Source organism: Ambystoma mexicanum, chromosome 3q (genome assembly GCF_040938575.1).
Source record: "Ambystoma mexicanum isolate Mex_15411 chromosome 3q, UKY_AmexF1_1, whole genome shotgun sequence".
NCBI lineage: Eukaryota > Metazoa > Chordata > Amphibia > Caudata > Ambystomatidae > Ambystoma > Ambystoma mexicanum.
Genome location: NC_090926.1, coordinates 1,041,412,008 through 1,041,427,470, shown reverse-complemented (window position 1 = coordinate 1,041,427,470; position 15,463 = coordinate 1,041,412,008). Strand labels below are relative to the sequence as shown.

The window sequence follows — 15,463 nt, the reverse complement described above, 5'->3', positions numbered from 1 at the left end:
TTCCACCAACTACCCACCAGCCCATTGCGAGGCCCTCGAACTACAGTTAAACTCAAACTTAAAACAAACTCACATAACAAGCGAGGGCCTTACACGTGTCGATGTGCTGCCCAGGTAAGTGTGATAAGCATTTCCATGTGAAAACCCCCACAAAGCTTTAGTAAGATACTCAAATTTGCGCCATTTCCACAGACAGTGCGATACAATAATCACAAAATATACTTCGTTTTTACACCACATACTGTATTTCAATGGTGTCGTTTTGTGGGGCAATGCTATCATCACGTTGCTTATTTGGGAGGCGTCAAAGCCTTAGAAGCTAATCTGTAAAACTCGGGATATTTATAAAGGCTCACTTTTTCCCCATAAAACAATTGCTTCCTTCTAAAATGATATATGTTAATCTCGTTCGTTCAGTATTTGCTGTGTGTACTTTTGAAATCAATTCTATAAAACAAAAATAATGCATGTGGGTTGGAACCAGAGTTGATAAGACATGTGGATAAAGTACGAAAATGGCATACAAAATGTCAATTTTCAAATCCTGGCTTCGCTTTATAACTAAAATGGCTGATCCTGGCCAACTTGTTCTATCCCCCTAAAAAGTTAGTCATTTTTATAATGAACGATAATAAAAAAAAATAACGATCACGGTTATCACTAGTGTGGCTCCATATATAAAATCACAGTCTATTCATGTTTTTTACAGCGCTAGTTTTGAATCCCTTTGCGTACTTCTGGAAATAAGTTCCCAGAATGGTCGCTAATTTGAAAGATTGAAATCCGTCCCTGAAGGGTTCGAAATTGCTGGAAACTTTTCAGATCCTGCCTCTACCCTCGGAGAGACTGGTAAGCTTTAAAGCAACAGATGCCAGGTGCAACTTTTGTCTCCCAGGCAAACTGGTGCTTTACAGTCATGCATAGGACATTAACCTTGGGTGTTTTAGAAAATAAATAAAGAAGAAGGACACATTTAAATATAGTGGATCATAGATAATGGGAAAACAGGTAAAGTGTGGATCTCTTTTGGAAGTTAAGTTTGCAGTGCGGTGCCTGGTCGCTCCTGGTTCCCCAGTGGTGGCACCTGCCTACTGGGCGATGCCCAAGACCCAGTAGCTGGTTTAGCTCCTGCTCATCGAATCTTAATTTCAAACCCTGTTCTTGTGATGCCAATACATATGCAAATTATGGAGTACTGCATGTCTTTCTCTGAACAGGACCTGTTCACTACTATTACAGGCCCTCTGTGGAGTGGTCTGTAGAGAAAGGCTCAACTTTTGGTTGAACTGGACGATGCATCTGAAAGGTGGACATAGGTGGTGGCCGAGTCAATCACAGCTCAGTCTTAATTCGAAAAAGGTGAGGTAGCTGTGGTCACGGCTTTAAGTGGGGGGACTCATTTGGGGGCGTGGCTTGCAGGCTGGGAGTGGCCTGAAAAGTACCCAAACCACAGTAAGGTGCGCACATATATAAATGTATGTAAGCATTGATATATCTGTATGTGTACCTTACTATGGATTGAGTACGTTGCAAACCATCTTTTATAAAGTACACAACCCATAGTAAAGCACGCAAATAAATATATAAATGCTTACATTTATATATTTGTTTACGTGCCTTACTATGGTTTGTGTACTTCAAGATGGCTTGAAAAGTACACAAACCATAGTAAGGTATTCACACAAATATTTCTGTGCGTACCTTATCATGGTTTGCGTACTTTTCAAGCCATCTTTTTTTAAACACAGAAATATGTAACATATTTCTATGTTTATTTCTATGTTTATAAAAGATGGCTTGAAAAGTACATAATTCAATCCAACTTTTATAAAGCTTTGACGATGGACAAAGTCTGTGGCGTGTTAGTCCGTTGGCAAAGCTTTATAAAAGATGGTTGGAATTGTGTTCTTTTCAAGCCATCATTTATAAACATAGAAATATGGCAGAGTCCCCAGGTCTGCCGAGGGTCAAAGACGCCTCGGTGACCTGTGGAGGGGGTGGGGAAACAAAAGGGCAGTAACTTCCTCTTGTGACTCCTCGCGGGAGGAGATCAACAAGGGAGAGATCTCGAAGCTGCACATGATTCAGAATAAGTCACTTTGCTTACTGTTGAGGGAATACAATGAAATCAGCATGAATACCTGTCCAAACAAAAGTCCCCTTAACTCCTATGTATCTGCTTGCCAGATCATATTTGCTTTCCCAAATAATATTTGGATTCCCTTCACAATTAGTATAGCGGACCCACCTTTCCTAGACCCACCTTAAGTCACAAATTGCAAAGGAAATTACCTACAGCGCAGTCTAGGTACATTGATCTAAGCCAAGTAGGTTTCCTGGGAGAAAATGATTGCGCAATTGGACCCTGCAAGCTGACAAATTATCGGCTTGTGCTTAGATGGGGAGTTAAGGGCTTGCACATTTATTGTCTGAATCCTCACTTCTGTAAGGGGGGGACTGGGGAGGGGCGGGTCAGTCCCTGCATGAGGGTTGCATCAGGCGGATTATGGGATGTCATCGGCATCACCACTAGAACGCTGCCATATCGTAATGAAACTAATATTAACATAACTGTAATTATAAACAAGTAATAAAAACATTTAAAAAAAATATCTAAATTGAGGTGTGACCAGTGATGCCTGTCCCCCCTTCGTTTTGGTTTATTCCGGCCATATGGCTTTCCGGCCTTGGCCCATGGAGTATTTTTGCGTACACGGCTGAGGAGTGTCTCAGGCTGAGGTCGCAGCAGGAGAGATCAGCTGGCTGGCCACCTTCGTTCCATTTTCAGAACCTCTTCTGCTTGAACAGGGTTACCAATAGCCCAATTCTTGACCAACTGTGTGAAGTTGAGCGTTGTTGGGAACATCCAGTGGTACATGATCTTTTGTTCCTGCAGGTACAGGAGCAGACTTTGTTTTTGTATAGTTGTACTGGAAATTCCTCACCTCCTTTAGCGACCACCACGCCCCTCCATCTTGTTGCCAGGGTCCTGACGAGTCTCAGCAGCCCAGGATGTCTGACTCTGCTTCTGCAACTCCTTTGTGGTGCTGCTTGCCGACTCGGGTTGCTGAGCGGCCTTCTGGCGCTGGGGCTGGGCGTTTCCTCACCATCCACCCCACCCCTGCACTTCACGCCAATCTTCCTTCCCTGTGCCACAGAGCGAGTGCAGGAGCCATCTTTATTCTCTTCGCTCTCCCCTCTGAGGTAGAAATACTGCTTCACCTCTGGTGCGGCCATTGTCTAACGGGTTCAAACAGATTCTCCTGCATTTGGTTCGGGGAGGGGTGTTCTGGACCAGGTAAATTACATGGTGAGTTAGGCTTCTCATGGAGGATATCCAGGAAAAGTCCTCATCCACAGTGCTCCAAACTACGCCCCTTCCCCGTTAGTTTAAAACATGTTTTCACCAAGTTTTTTCTTACAGCAGTGGCCCAGTAATAGTTGAATAAAATGTTCTATTTTATAGAACATTTAGTGGGTATTCCTTTATATCAGTACCCCCCTACTATTGTTTGTGTTGCTTATGTACCAGTTCACACCCCTCCTGAAGAGTATAGTCTGCCCTTGGCCTACTGGACTCTAAATGGTGAAAGAGATATCCAGTCAGGCAGTGCCTGTTTCACTTTTATTATTGGGAACATTGCTGGTTTAGCAGTAGTGTTGGACTGAGTGGGCACTTTAACCACTACTCCTCCCTATAATCCTGCATAGAATTAGTCCTGGTCACGCCCAGTCATCTTCAACCTCTCCCGTATGCCTTTTGAAATAAAAAACGAAGAGCAAGGCTCTCATCTATTTACTAGTGGTCGTTTCTTTGGAAATATTTTGCACCTCCCCGAAAGCACTTATTATATGTATTGAGTTTCGAATGTTGGATGTTTAATTACATTGATTGCACTTAGCGTTTAGTTTCTATAACAATATCGCATGCACACATTTTCAACAATTCAGAATTAGTAAAAGAAATGTCATTGCCAACTTATGTACTATTCTTAAACTTCTTGGTGGATAATGTTACTATTGAGCCATTAGCTACTTTTGTACAGATCGTGATATTGAGCCGACGCATGTTTAGAGCGATTACTCTTCATCAGTGCTCTTGCTGGTTACATAAACAAAATGTATCATTGACCTTATGTTGCCTATACATAGATGAAAAAGAATTAATCATGACGAAATCATAGGGAAAAAACATAAAACACCATACAAATGTTACGTCACCACATTGAAACACATAAATGTCCATGCATAACTATGAATATATAACTAGGCAACATCAGAAATTGTCAAAATGAAAAGCAAAAATCACGATTGGACAATACAAAATCATAAGCACCACAAATACATAACCAAGAAATTGAGAAATTAAAAAAAGATATTGAAAACATAATAAAAAGGTGAAAAGAGAAAATCTGTTAGCTCTATAAATTTTTGATTATCGAATTTGAAAACCCCTTTGTCAATCACGTGAACCGTTTCACTGATTTATGGGTTAGTCTAGATGTCGCGTTAGTGGTTATTAAAATGGTTGTCTAGGGGCATGGGACAAGTGCTACGTACGGTAAAGGGTGGCAGCATCTATCCATGCAGCAACCAAACCTTGCTCTAAGAACCCATACTATGGTGAGGATTAATCATTTAATGGATGCAGTCAAAGCTGGTTTTCTACTGAATTGGCAATCGGTGTGCGTTAAGAGAATTCACAAAGTGTTTTTTTAGCTTTGAACATTCTTGTAAGATGTGAATAATATTTGCCATATGTACCTTTTAATGATAACGTGAATGAAACTTGTGTATCTTCTTCATTTATGATCATATAAAAACAAAGTAAATTGTGAAAAGTTAATTATTATAACAATGTTATGGTGGGTCGCTGTGAATATAATTAATTCAGCATTCTCCATGCCAGTTTTCCTCTGCGTTGTTAAGAGAGTGTCCTTGTTTAGGTTAAGGAACTCCAAAGGAGTACTCCAAAAGTCTTTCCTAGTCACTGCTGCTACGGAAGTCATGTTGGAGCTCTTAATTACCAAAGTTGCCCCTGGCAGGCTAGGGAACAAAAACAGAATGTGTGGGGGGTGGGGGGGGTGTGCAGGGGGGCGAGTATTGTTCTAGTCATTAATGTAAAATGTTTGAATTTATATGATATTTTCATTTATATCGCGCCTGTACACAAGTGTTTCAGAGCGCGACCAGGCAAAGGGAGGGGAACAAGGGAGAACAAAAAACAACCATCTTATTAGGCCCAGTGACCTTTAAGAACGCGCAAGTGCATGGAAGAGGGGAAAAGGGGGGGGAAGTGCATGGAAGGTGGAATAAACTGGAAAATGCAGAACAGAGGAGATACAAGAATAAATAATAAGTAAAATAAACCTAAAAATTGCACATAAAAATAATGTTCCACGTAGTAAGGGAAATAAGACCCAATCTGTTACAAATGGCTTCTATGGGCACCGACTGAGTCAAACCTAGCGACATCCTCCACAATTTACCTTCCAACCGCTTTGACAATACGGTTTCCTTTGTAGTATACATTTCTAGTCCATAGATAACACACAGACCAATACATGCTATGTACAAATATGTGAATCCCTCAATAGATTGTCCACCAGTTCTTTGGATAAGAGTTCCGATATCCTTGAACTTCACAGAAATTTTATTAATTATAGTATTTTCCATGATATACTTATCCATATTATTAGTGATAAACATGCCTAGGTAGAGGTAACTGGACACCTCTTCCACTGGAGCTTTCTGAATAGTCCAATTACATTTTTTTAAATTGCTTACATTTGTTGTACTAAATTAAGATTTAAACCATGATTAACGGAAAATTGTTCCAATGGCGTAAGGCTGTGCGGAAGGCCTATCGCAGTCTGATCTAAGATCACAATATCATCTGCATAAGATAGCCGTGTGATCGGATATTGTAAGACATGTGGATGATACTGGAGCCAAAATACAGCATTGCTTTAGGCCATAATTTACATGGATCTGTTCACTTAACAATCCTTCCTGATTTAGTCTAATCTGGACTCTATTGCTCCTATAAAAAGCCTTCACAAAATATAAAACTTGTGAATTTAAATTTCCTTCCTCCATCTTCTTACAAAAAATCTGACGGTCCACCAAATCAAAGGCTTTCATAAAATCAATAAAACAAATATATAGTTCCTCAGTCTTAAGTGCTACGAATAAAATACATCAGAGTCCAGAGATTTATTAGGGTACTAAACACTTTTCGGAAACCAGATTGTTTGGCGCTCAAAATCATCTTTTCCTCCATCCATTCATTCATGTAACCTAAAAGCATTTTACAAAAAATGTTGGCATTTGAACCAATCATGTCCAAAATTCGATAATTGGCAGGAGATTCTCTTGAGCCTTTTTTGTAAATCGGGTTCAGCTGAGACTTTTCTCAGCTGACATAACTTTCTTACTTTACTCCCAAATGGAGCTCCACTGACTCACAAGGGTAACAGATTTGATACTTCTAATTTGATCTTTTTTTATTCCTTTCTATTTAGTATACTTTACTTCGGCTTGTTAATTAAACGTATTTTGCAGTGTTAAAACATTGTTGCACACAACCAGATTAACAAAATATTCCACTTGCGTCTAAAATTCATCTATCCCATTATTTAGAACATTAACTAATATGTTAACAATAAATAACATTATAATAATGTATCATAATTTACTCTAGCAAAATATAAATTTTATAACAATAAACAATTAAAGATTAACTAATTGCGAAAAAATATTGAAAATGTTGTAATTATTATTATGTGCATATGTTTGTGTTTTAAGTTTATATATACAAAGCCTGTGTGGCTGATGGTATATTAAATAAAATAAAAAAATTAAAGATTATACATAGAATTATGGTCCCAACCTACTTCTGGTTAAAGCCCTCGGTGGGACTAGAGTCCCAAAATATGGGAGGTGCCATTATGCATGTGTGCTTTTCAGTCATTAAATATATGTGAGGGTGACCAAGGCCCTGCTAGTCTCTCAAAAAGATGAAGCAAATCAAGTGAGTAGTGACTGATCCAGAGCATGAAAAGATGGGATTAAGCCTACAAATGTGAAAGTAAGTAGATATGACAGACATATGAAATATAGGTCTGATCTCTGTTACCGAACTTAATGTAAATTTACTGTTTTAATGCCTTATATGCAATGTCTTATACTGAATATACTGTGAACGTTTGTAACACTATGACCACTAAGAATCTAAACCTGTAACTATATCCTTAAGTAGCAATCAGCGCCTAGTTGCCTTTGGGCTATGCGTGCTTTACAAATGAATAAATAAATAAATGGTGTTAAATATTATGATTGACTCATTGTTTCAAATGTTAGATGAATATATTTTTGATACATTGGGAGGTGACGAGTATGGCGTTTGACCGAGTGAAAAAAGTACAACAGATGTAGACCAGAAGCCTCATTCATGAAATAATTGCAAGAAAAAGATATTAGAGGGATTGCACTACATGTTGGGATAAAGTTATAATAAGCAAATTATGGATTTAATTGGATGAAGCTACAAGCAGGTCTATTTATGTTGGATATGAATCCATATTGAATCGTGGTCGCGGTATGGTTAATTGGTTAGAAAATATGACTGGGAACTTTGATATTTTTATACTACAGGTCTGAGACAGTGCAGATTGAATACATTCTCTAGAGTGTTATTTATAGGGAATGAAATTGATACAATAATATATAGGTAACTGCCTAAACGGATCGGTCGTTCTGAAGGCAGAAGATTCCATATTGCCGAAAAACAATTGTGTATATGTATCAGCGTTTATGGTTCTGTAGAGGGATGTGTCAAGGGCACTATGACCTCTTGTTATGGTTTTCCCAGAATTAGATAACACCAGACATTTACAGACAGAGATTTGCAGACCAAATTGAATGATATGGAGTCCTTGTATTGTTTTGACCTTCACTGTACATATGATTGATGTTGGCATGTAAAAAGAGGTTTATATATCTCTTTTGTATGAATAAACAATATCATTCACTGCTTGCTTTGTTTGGATATTAATCTCTTTGTTGAGATTAATCTCAGCCTGCGTTCCACGGAACCCGCTGACTGCCTCCCCTGCTGAGGGCTGCCATGTTCCCTCTCACACCCCCCGCCCTCCCTCCTGTAACAATTTTCTTTAAAAAATCACAACCCCCTCCCCACTTAACTGACTGTTGCGGTGGCGCTGCCCACTGCCGCCACAGCAGCAGCTTCCCTTTTCCGGCCACCATGGTCATAGAAGAGGGGCTCCGTATGGAGCCCTGCCTCTATGACCATGGCGGCCATCTTGGTAAAGTATTTTCCTTCATTCAACGGGATGTGCGCTGCATCCTGTTGAATGAAGGCAAATACTTGTTTTTTTAGCAACCCGCGTTACCGCTTTGGTAACCCGGGGTGCTAATGGAGTTAATCTCCTATTCCAAGGGCTCGAGCAAGGGGTAACAGCCCAGTGCCCTCGCTATAGGCCCTCACTTCGCTCGGGTCGATAACTTGGGCTGCTGGGCCGTTACTCCCCAGTTCTAGCCCTTGGAACGGGGGATCAACGCCGTATTATCAGTAAATGTATTTTAATCGTTATGAACCAGAAGTGTACAGACATACCCTAAATGGTATACATTTTGGGGTGGTATCCACTTATCGGGCCAAGTGTGGAGAGTCAGAGGAAGAGCAGGGACAGCAAAGACGACCAGTATAATGCGAACAGGGTCCTGTTGGCAGACTACTGGCCGAGCGGAAGGGGAAGCGTAGCTGGAAAAGAAGATGGCCTCTTGTCCTGAATAGAAGAGTATGGAAAACCGGCACACACTTCTGGTCTTTGCTGCATTCTCTGCATCCTGACTAGACTAGCTGGGTGATGATTATTCAACAGTCTTTTCTTTTATACATTAACCTTAAATGGGAAGGATACAACATGTTTCTGTATCCTTCTGTAGCATTTCTCATCAGTGCTCCCTCTTTACACCAAAAAAAAAAGCATATGCCATAGAAAATCATTATTGCGATTACTGTTTTCAACCTTTCCTTCTCATATCCAGGAATACACAGATACTTGCAGCTTTTAGCAGTAAAGAACAAGTCTCCTCCCTTCCGATTTTATACGTCTGCAACCATTTAGCAAGTTAGCACAGCCTCTCACCTCTTAAAGACAATAGATACAAGCCACAGTTTCTACAGCACAAACGATTGGGCATCGCCACTCACCACCATGCAACAACCACTTTGGCCATTGGGCGCAAATGGACTCTAAAAAGCACAAAGAATCTTCTTGCCTCCCAGTTTAGAATACTCTAGCGAGCGCACAAAAAGCACTATGTCCCAGTTTTTGTTTTCTTTAATAAATTGAGAGGCTAAAAAAAAAAAAAATCTTGGTATCTGGTCCTTCCACCTTTCCATCGAAAATTATTCATTGAATTGCCTTTCCATCGAAAAGCATATCCGTTGAATAATTTTCGATGGATAATTAGGGTTAGGGGTAGGGTAAGATTGGGGACAAGCGTTAGATTAGGGTTAGGTTTAGGGTTGGAGTTAGTTTAGGGTTAGGGGTGTGTGCGTGGAGGTTTAAATAAACTTTAAAAGGAGCTGGCCTGCTTCGAAATTTCAGCACTGGACACCTCCATGTAACGTTTTAACGTTACAAAAAAATACATCGAAATGCTATTTTTTTACATTTTAAAGTGCATTTCCATCTAAACTTGTCCATTTATATATTCGATGGACTGGTTCAGATGGAAATGCACTTTTACATGTAAAAGATAGCCTTTCGATGCAATACCATTCGATGGATTCCCATCGATGGAAAGACTATAAATCTTCACTTCATCCACATTCAAACATTCTTTCATTATCTTTTAAACTTAAGAGACCTCTTACCCCTTATTGAACACCTGGCTCACAGGGCCCTCTCATGTTGGGGTTATTCATTACAATGTAACATATCATGTTCGGACCTCCTTTGAAGGTAGGGGACTACGGGGGAGCCGAAAGTGAGGTGCTACTATCCTATTGCACTGCCTAGTTAATCAGTAGATGGGGGTAACTGGCTAGAACAAGTACGTTTGTTATGTTTACGGAATAGAAGATGGGTTTCTATATTCGGTAGATCCGGAGGAAGTTTGTTCCATAGTTTGTCAGCGAGAATGGTTTCCGATCTTCCCTAGATTCTGGATTGTTGGTAGCAGTCAATGATCATAGTATATTTATATGCTGCTCTCTCTGCGAGATACCATTGTAGGTGCCTCTTGAGAAACAATGTAACAGGGATTGCTAAGCAGAGAACTGAGTTGTATCCCACTCAGGGATTGCTAAGCAGAGAACTGAGTTGTATCCCACTCCTGCAAGCATTAATGTATCACAGGTTGCACTACAAGATGTGTAGCCCCTCACCCCAGACACGTAGTAGGGAGAGGCACTGCACCTGCCAAATAAAAATGTCTGCTCACAAGGAGATGGGCTACACCCTGAGTTCTTAGATTACCAATTGACAGACACCAGAGAGAATTTTCCAGGGATACAACAGGGACCCCTCTTTATTAATAAAAAAAAAAAACACATACCTTTCTATTTTTTTCTTTCCTAGGACTCCCCTGGCGTGAGCAACAACTAAATGGGGACCTGCTACGTCAGCTCACCCTTCTTTGGAGGGTCAGAGGGGCCCTTGAGCTGAATCTAATGCAACCAACCCTTACCTAAACTCGGATACCACCCACATGGAGTGTGAGGCCAGAGGATGGCCTGTGGCTGTGTTCCCATCTCACTAAGTAGCCTCAGACAGGCCGCCACATCCTCACGCCAGGGTACTCCCCCTCTTACTCGTTTTCCTATAATAACAAAACAGTGTACACATACGTACCACCCATCATAACATTGCCATTAAAACACCCTATTCCCTACATAACATCCACCTTAACATTAGGGGTGTACAGAAATTTGGATTAAACAAGTATTCAGCCAAATTCTGGATGAAAATGAGATATTCGAATGAGAATCTGAATAGTTTCCCCACACACAATACATTAAGTACTGTTTTGACTGTGTGCCTAGAATCATTCATCCATGTCATGTTTATCCTTTAAAAGGACCATTAAACAAATGCTGTCACTGCTAGCCCAACCTAAATGCCACTTAAATAGGCTCCAAATTATTCAAAAAGCAGAGGCTCAGTTGGTGGCTGACTTACCATGTACAGGTTTCCCCATTCTACATCAACTCCATTGGCTCATGGTCGAAAAGAGGATTAAGTTCAACGCTCTTTGCTTAACACACAGAGCCCTTCATGGGCAAGGTGCTGTATACCTTCAGGAAAAGATTATTCCTCATAAGCCAGCCAGAGTTCTTCGATCAGCCAACCTTTGTTTTCTTGTAGTTCCCTTCATCAAGAAAGGTTTTGGTAGATGGTAGAGCCTTCTCAGTGGCGGCTCCCTCCAGAACACACTCCCACCAGCTTTGCGGCTCACGGAAGATTACAGTGAATTCTGAAAAGCTTTGAAGACATTTCTTGACCCCACCACTGCACATCGAATGAATCTAGCTTGTGTACAGCCTGTTTCTTTGAAGGTCCCTTCCATTATGTTTTAGTGCTAAGATACCCTAAGATGATAGTCTGCTTTACAAGAAACCAATAACACAACATAACAAGACAAATTGTCTTTGCTGAGACGAACACAAAATGGTTTGTTTTGGGCAAATATTAGTCCCAGATAGCTAAATTACAGGAGGACCTAACCAGGCGTGTCACTAGAAACCAAGCTGATAAAGCAACAGCAATCGGTTTTGCCCCACAGGATTGTGGAGTCCCAGTCAAGGCTTACATTTGGATTTGCCATCTGCCACTAATATCCTAGGGCCCACAATTATATAATTTAGTCAGGATTGCTCTCAGTTAAAGGCAGATTCAGAAAAGCTGGACATTTGGTTCCAAACGTTTCTAAAAGGCCATGCTGCCAAACCACAAGGCAGCTGCTGAGAGTAGACCATAGACAAGCTCAGCAAAGTGATCTGTGTGCACTATTCTTTTCTAACATGGCACATTATGTAAGTGGGTCTGATTAGCAGATCTCACGTTTAGATACAGAGCTACCAGCATCATTTAAATATAAGCTCATCCCATTACTCCATTGCAGATGGCATTCCATCACAATTAAATAAAACTTTATGTTGAAATTCTAATGTCCAAATTCCCTAATACTTTGTTCCTATAACTCCAATAAAACCTACAATTCAGTCTTTGTGTTTGAATTAATCAAAATTCCCCAAATAAAATGTTAATAAATTGTTGCCCCATTTAACATTTTATACCAATATTCATTATTTTTCAGAAATACTATTTGCATTGTAAAACTACATACCTTTTCAACACTTTATCTATAAACTTCAAAGTATTTCATTAGGTGTTTCAAAGTCTAAGCCTCTTCTAGTCTTACACAATATACATAAACAACCTTCAACCGGAACCAAATTTCTGCTACACAGGACTTCCATAATGTTCAATCTATTAAATATCAACAGCATGAATAATCTTCTTAAATGCCCTAGTGTATCATTTCTGAACTTGGTGAAAGACCGGATAACTCTTTACATACTCATTTGATAGTTTGTCGCCCTCTAAAAATATTACGTTTTGAGACCAATCAAATACAGCTTTTGTGTCCAGTCAATTTTATCATCTGTTGCCCCCATATATATCGTAAAGGGTCAGGAATGAAACTCGGACACAAGTGATTTTATGATTTGGCCATACACTTTTACTAAACGAAAATGGTTTAGGAAAATGCCACTATGTCCCTGCTCTAGAGGTATTTTCCCTCCTACCTAAAACAAAACCAATAGGTCCGTCCTTTGGACACCTGACAGTTTACTTTGGACATCTTGACAACATACTATTCTGACTCTCATCTTCTCAAAATCAACTAGAATGTGAAAAGGGAACTGTCTTTGGCCTTGGAAGGTGTACAAATGTTCAAAAAGGAAAATGCTCAACTCCAATTCAAAGGTTCCAGGAAGATAAAGTTCACAATACCAGTGGGTGGTCCCCACCCCCTGTATTTCTCTTCACTCTGCTTTATATTGTTTACTTCAAGTTCCTTTAAATCAAACATACAAAACAGCTTGTCTGATTCTTAATGGACTACCTGGTGTGATCTCCTGACAGGTTTCTTCTTCTCCTTAATATCTCTCAATCAAACTCTTTAGTCTCTTCCTTATTTATCCTTCTCAGGACTCTATAATGCAGTGTGTTTAATAAATTGTTCAATTTGGTTTTACCCAGTATACTCTCCTGCCAGGTTTCTTTTATATGCAAACTCTTATGGCTTGCAATGTCTGGTATACTCTCATGCCAGGGCTTATCTTGAATACATTTGTTCTCTTGTACAAAACACTTATAACTTGAAATGACTGGTGTACTCTTCTGGCAGGGCTTTCCTTATAAGCAGAACACTTCGGCTCATACACAAAACACTTGTGACTTTAAATGCCTTGTATACTCTTCTGCCAAGCATTTCTCATATGCGTATTGCGCACACTTGCAAACGTGACAAGTCCTTACCTTTATTCTACTCTGTTTGTTTAAGTAATATGGCACTTTTCACTTTCTTTCTCATTCGCTTCATTTACTTCCGTTTGCTTTCTGTCTTGTGGCCAAAATGCCCCAGTGTCCCCTCTTCCCACAGTGAACCCGCTCCAGCTCATTGGCGCACCACTTCCTTCTTTCAGGCTCACCGCCTCTGCTTCAGGGTTCCCGTCCTTCCCACAGCTCTTGTTTGCAGATTCCGGGCTCACCCGGGCTCCAACAACACAGAGGCTACTCTTCGGTACAGCTGCATGCCATGAGCCCGTCCTCCCTCCTTTGGCAATCCTGCAGCGTACCATTCTCTGCAGTCTACCTCCTGTTTCTCTTGTGAGCCGGTTGGCTCCGCAGACCTTGCACCACTCCAGCCAGCTCCTTCCTGTCAGCTGGCTTTGCTGTTTAAAATGTCCCACCGGTGAGTAGGCGCTCACAACAATAAGAGCGCCGCTTACGCTCTGGGCTTTCACCGATATTCACAACTCGGCTCAGCTTCCTCGTGGCAGTACTTCTATCCTTAGAACAAGGGAATTCAGTTTGTGTTAACGTAGAAGTAGAGTTTGGGAAGGTGTTCTCAGCATGTTTAAACATCTTACCTACTCTAGCCAGGACAAAGTTAGTGTTAAGGGTTCATAGGAATATGCCTTGCCAGGACAAGTAATCGATCAGCTCGATAAGAGACTTCAAAACATTAGAAGAAAGAAGTAGGGCCGTAAATGGGCAGGCCAGTTGGTCTGATAAACAACATGAACCATTGGCTAATAGACATAATAAACCAAACGACTTGAGAGTATTTTAAGAAAAACGAAAGGGATGTTATCTATATGCAATTCGAGAGATCTTTGCACATCCAAGACAACCTTATCCTTAACAGGGCGAACATTCAAATGTTATTTCACAGTATTAGCTCACTCTCTAATATTCATTCCAAGGATTTGCTCTTGGTTGACTTTCCAGAGGAAATACGAAAAGATATGGTGGTACTCCACCTTGCCTCAATCAAAATCAGGCAATTGTTGGAGCAGGAAACTCGTCAGTTGAGAACAATGGGGTTCTCATTAAAAGTATTAGCAAACTATAATTCTGGAAGCAATCACGAGGACAACAATCCTGTACATACTCCAGCAGAAATCCGTAAATATACCGACAGCAAATCCAACACGTCAGGATTGAGACTTATGCAGCGTACCCAAACTACAAGTGACCGATGGGGTGAAGATGGTCGGCTGCAAACCACCAAATTCAAAGTCGTGATGGATAATTCAAATGTGTTGAGAGAAAAACATTGCCCTAAAAATTGGAAATGTGTGAAGAAGGATGATGAAAATTGTGATTGGTTGGCGGAGGCCTTGTCCTCAAAGTCATAGTGCCAAAAACTGGGTAGGGAGACCTCGAAGCCCTATATCACACTGGGCTGTTGGATAAGGTTTCAAGCATTTGTTAGGGGAGGGGAGTTTGCAATTTAAAGATTTCAATGTATTTTGCCTGCAGGAGACGTGGCTGCGTGACCAACCACACCTTGAGGGGTTTGCAGCTTTCTTAAAACAGGCAACAAAAGGAGCGATGGGTAGACCCATGGCTGGCCTCCTAACTCTTATAAAACATAGTATGGGACTTAGATATGGGTAAGGAACATCTCTCCCCTAATTAAAGTTGTTCTATTGGAAACTGGAAATTCTAAGGCTTCCACTGCAGAATCAATCCTACTCTGTAACCTGTATTGGAACATCAGGGCAACAACAGCAAAGCTTTTTGTTGAACAGGTAATGGAAGAGATTGACAACACACGAATTTCTAAGCCAAACGTGAACATTATACTATGCAGTGATCTAAACATTCACTGCTTTAGCAATACTTAGGTCCTT

At 40.5% G+C, this 15,463-nt stretch overlaps 1 protein-coding gene across 2 annotated transcripts in view; it reads right to left on the bottom strand.

The window, feature by feature from the left end:
• The window catches only part of CYTH1 (cytohesin 1), a 914,859-nt gene that overhangs the window by 659,094 nt on the left and 240,302 nt on the right, over positions 1-15,463 (bottom strand). The window lies entirely within an intron of this gene.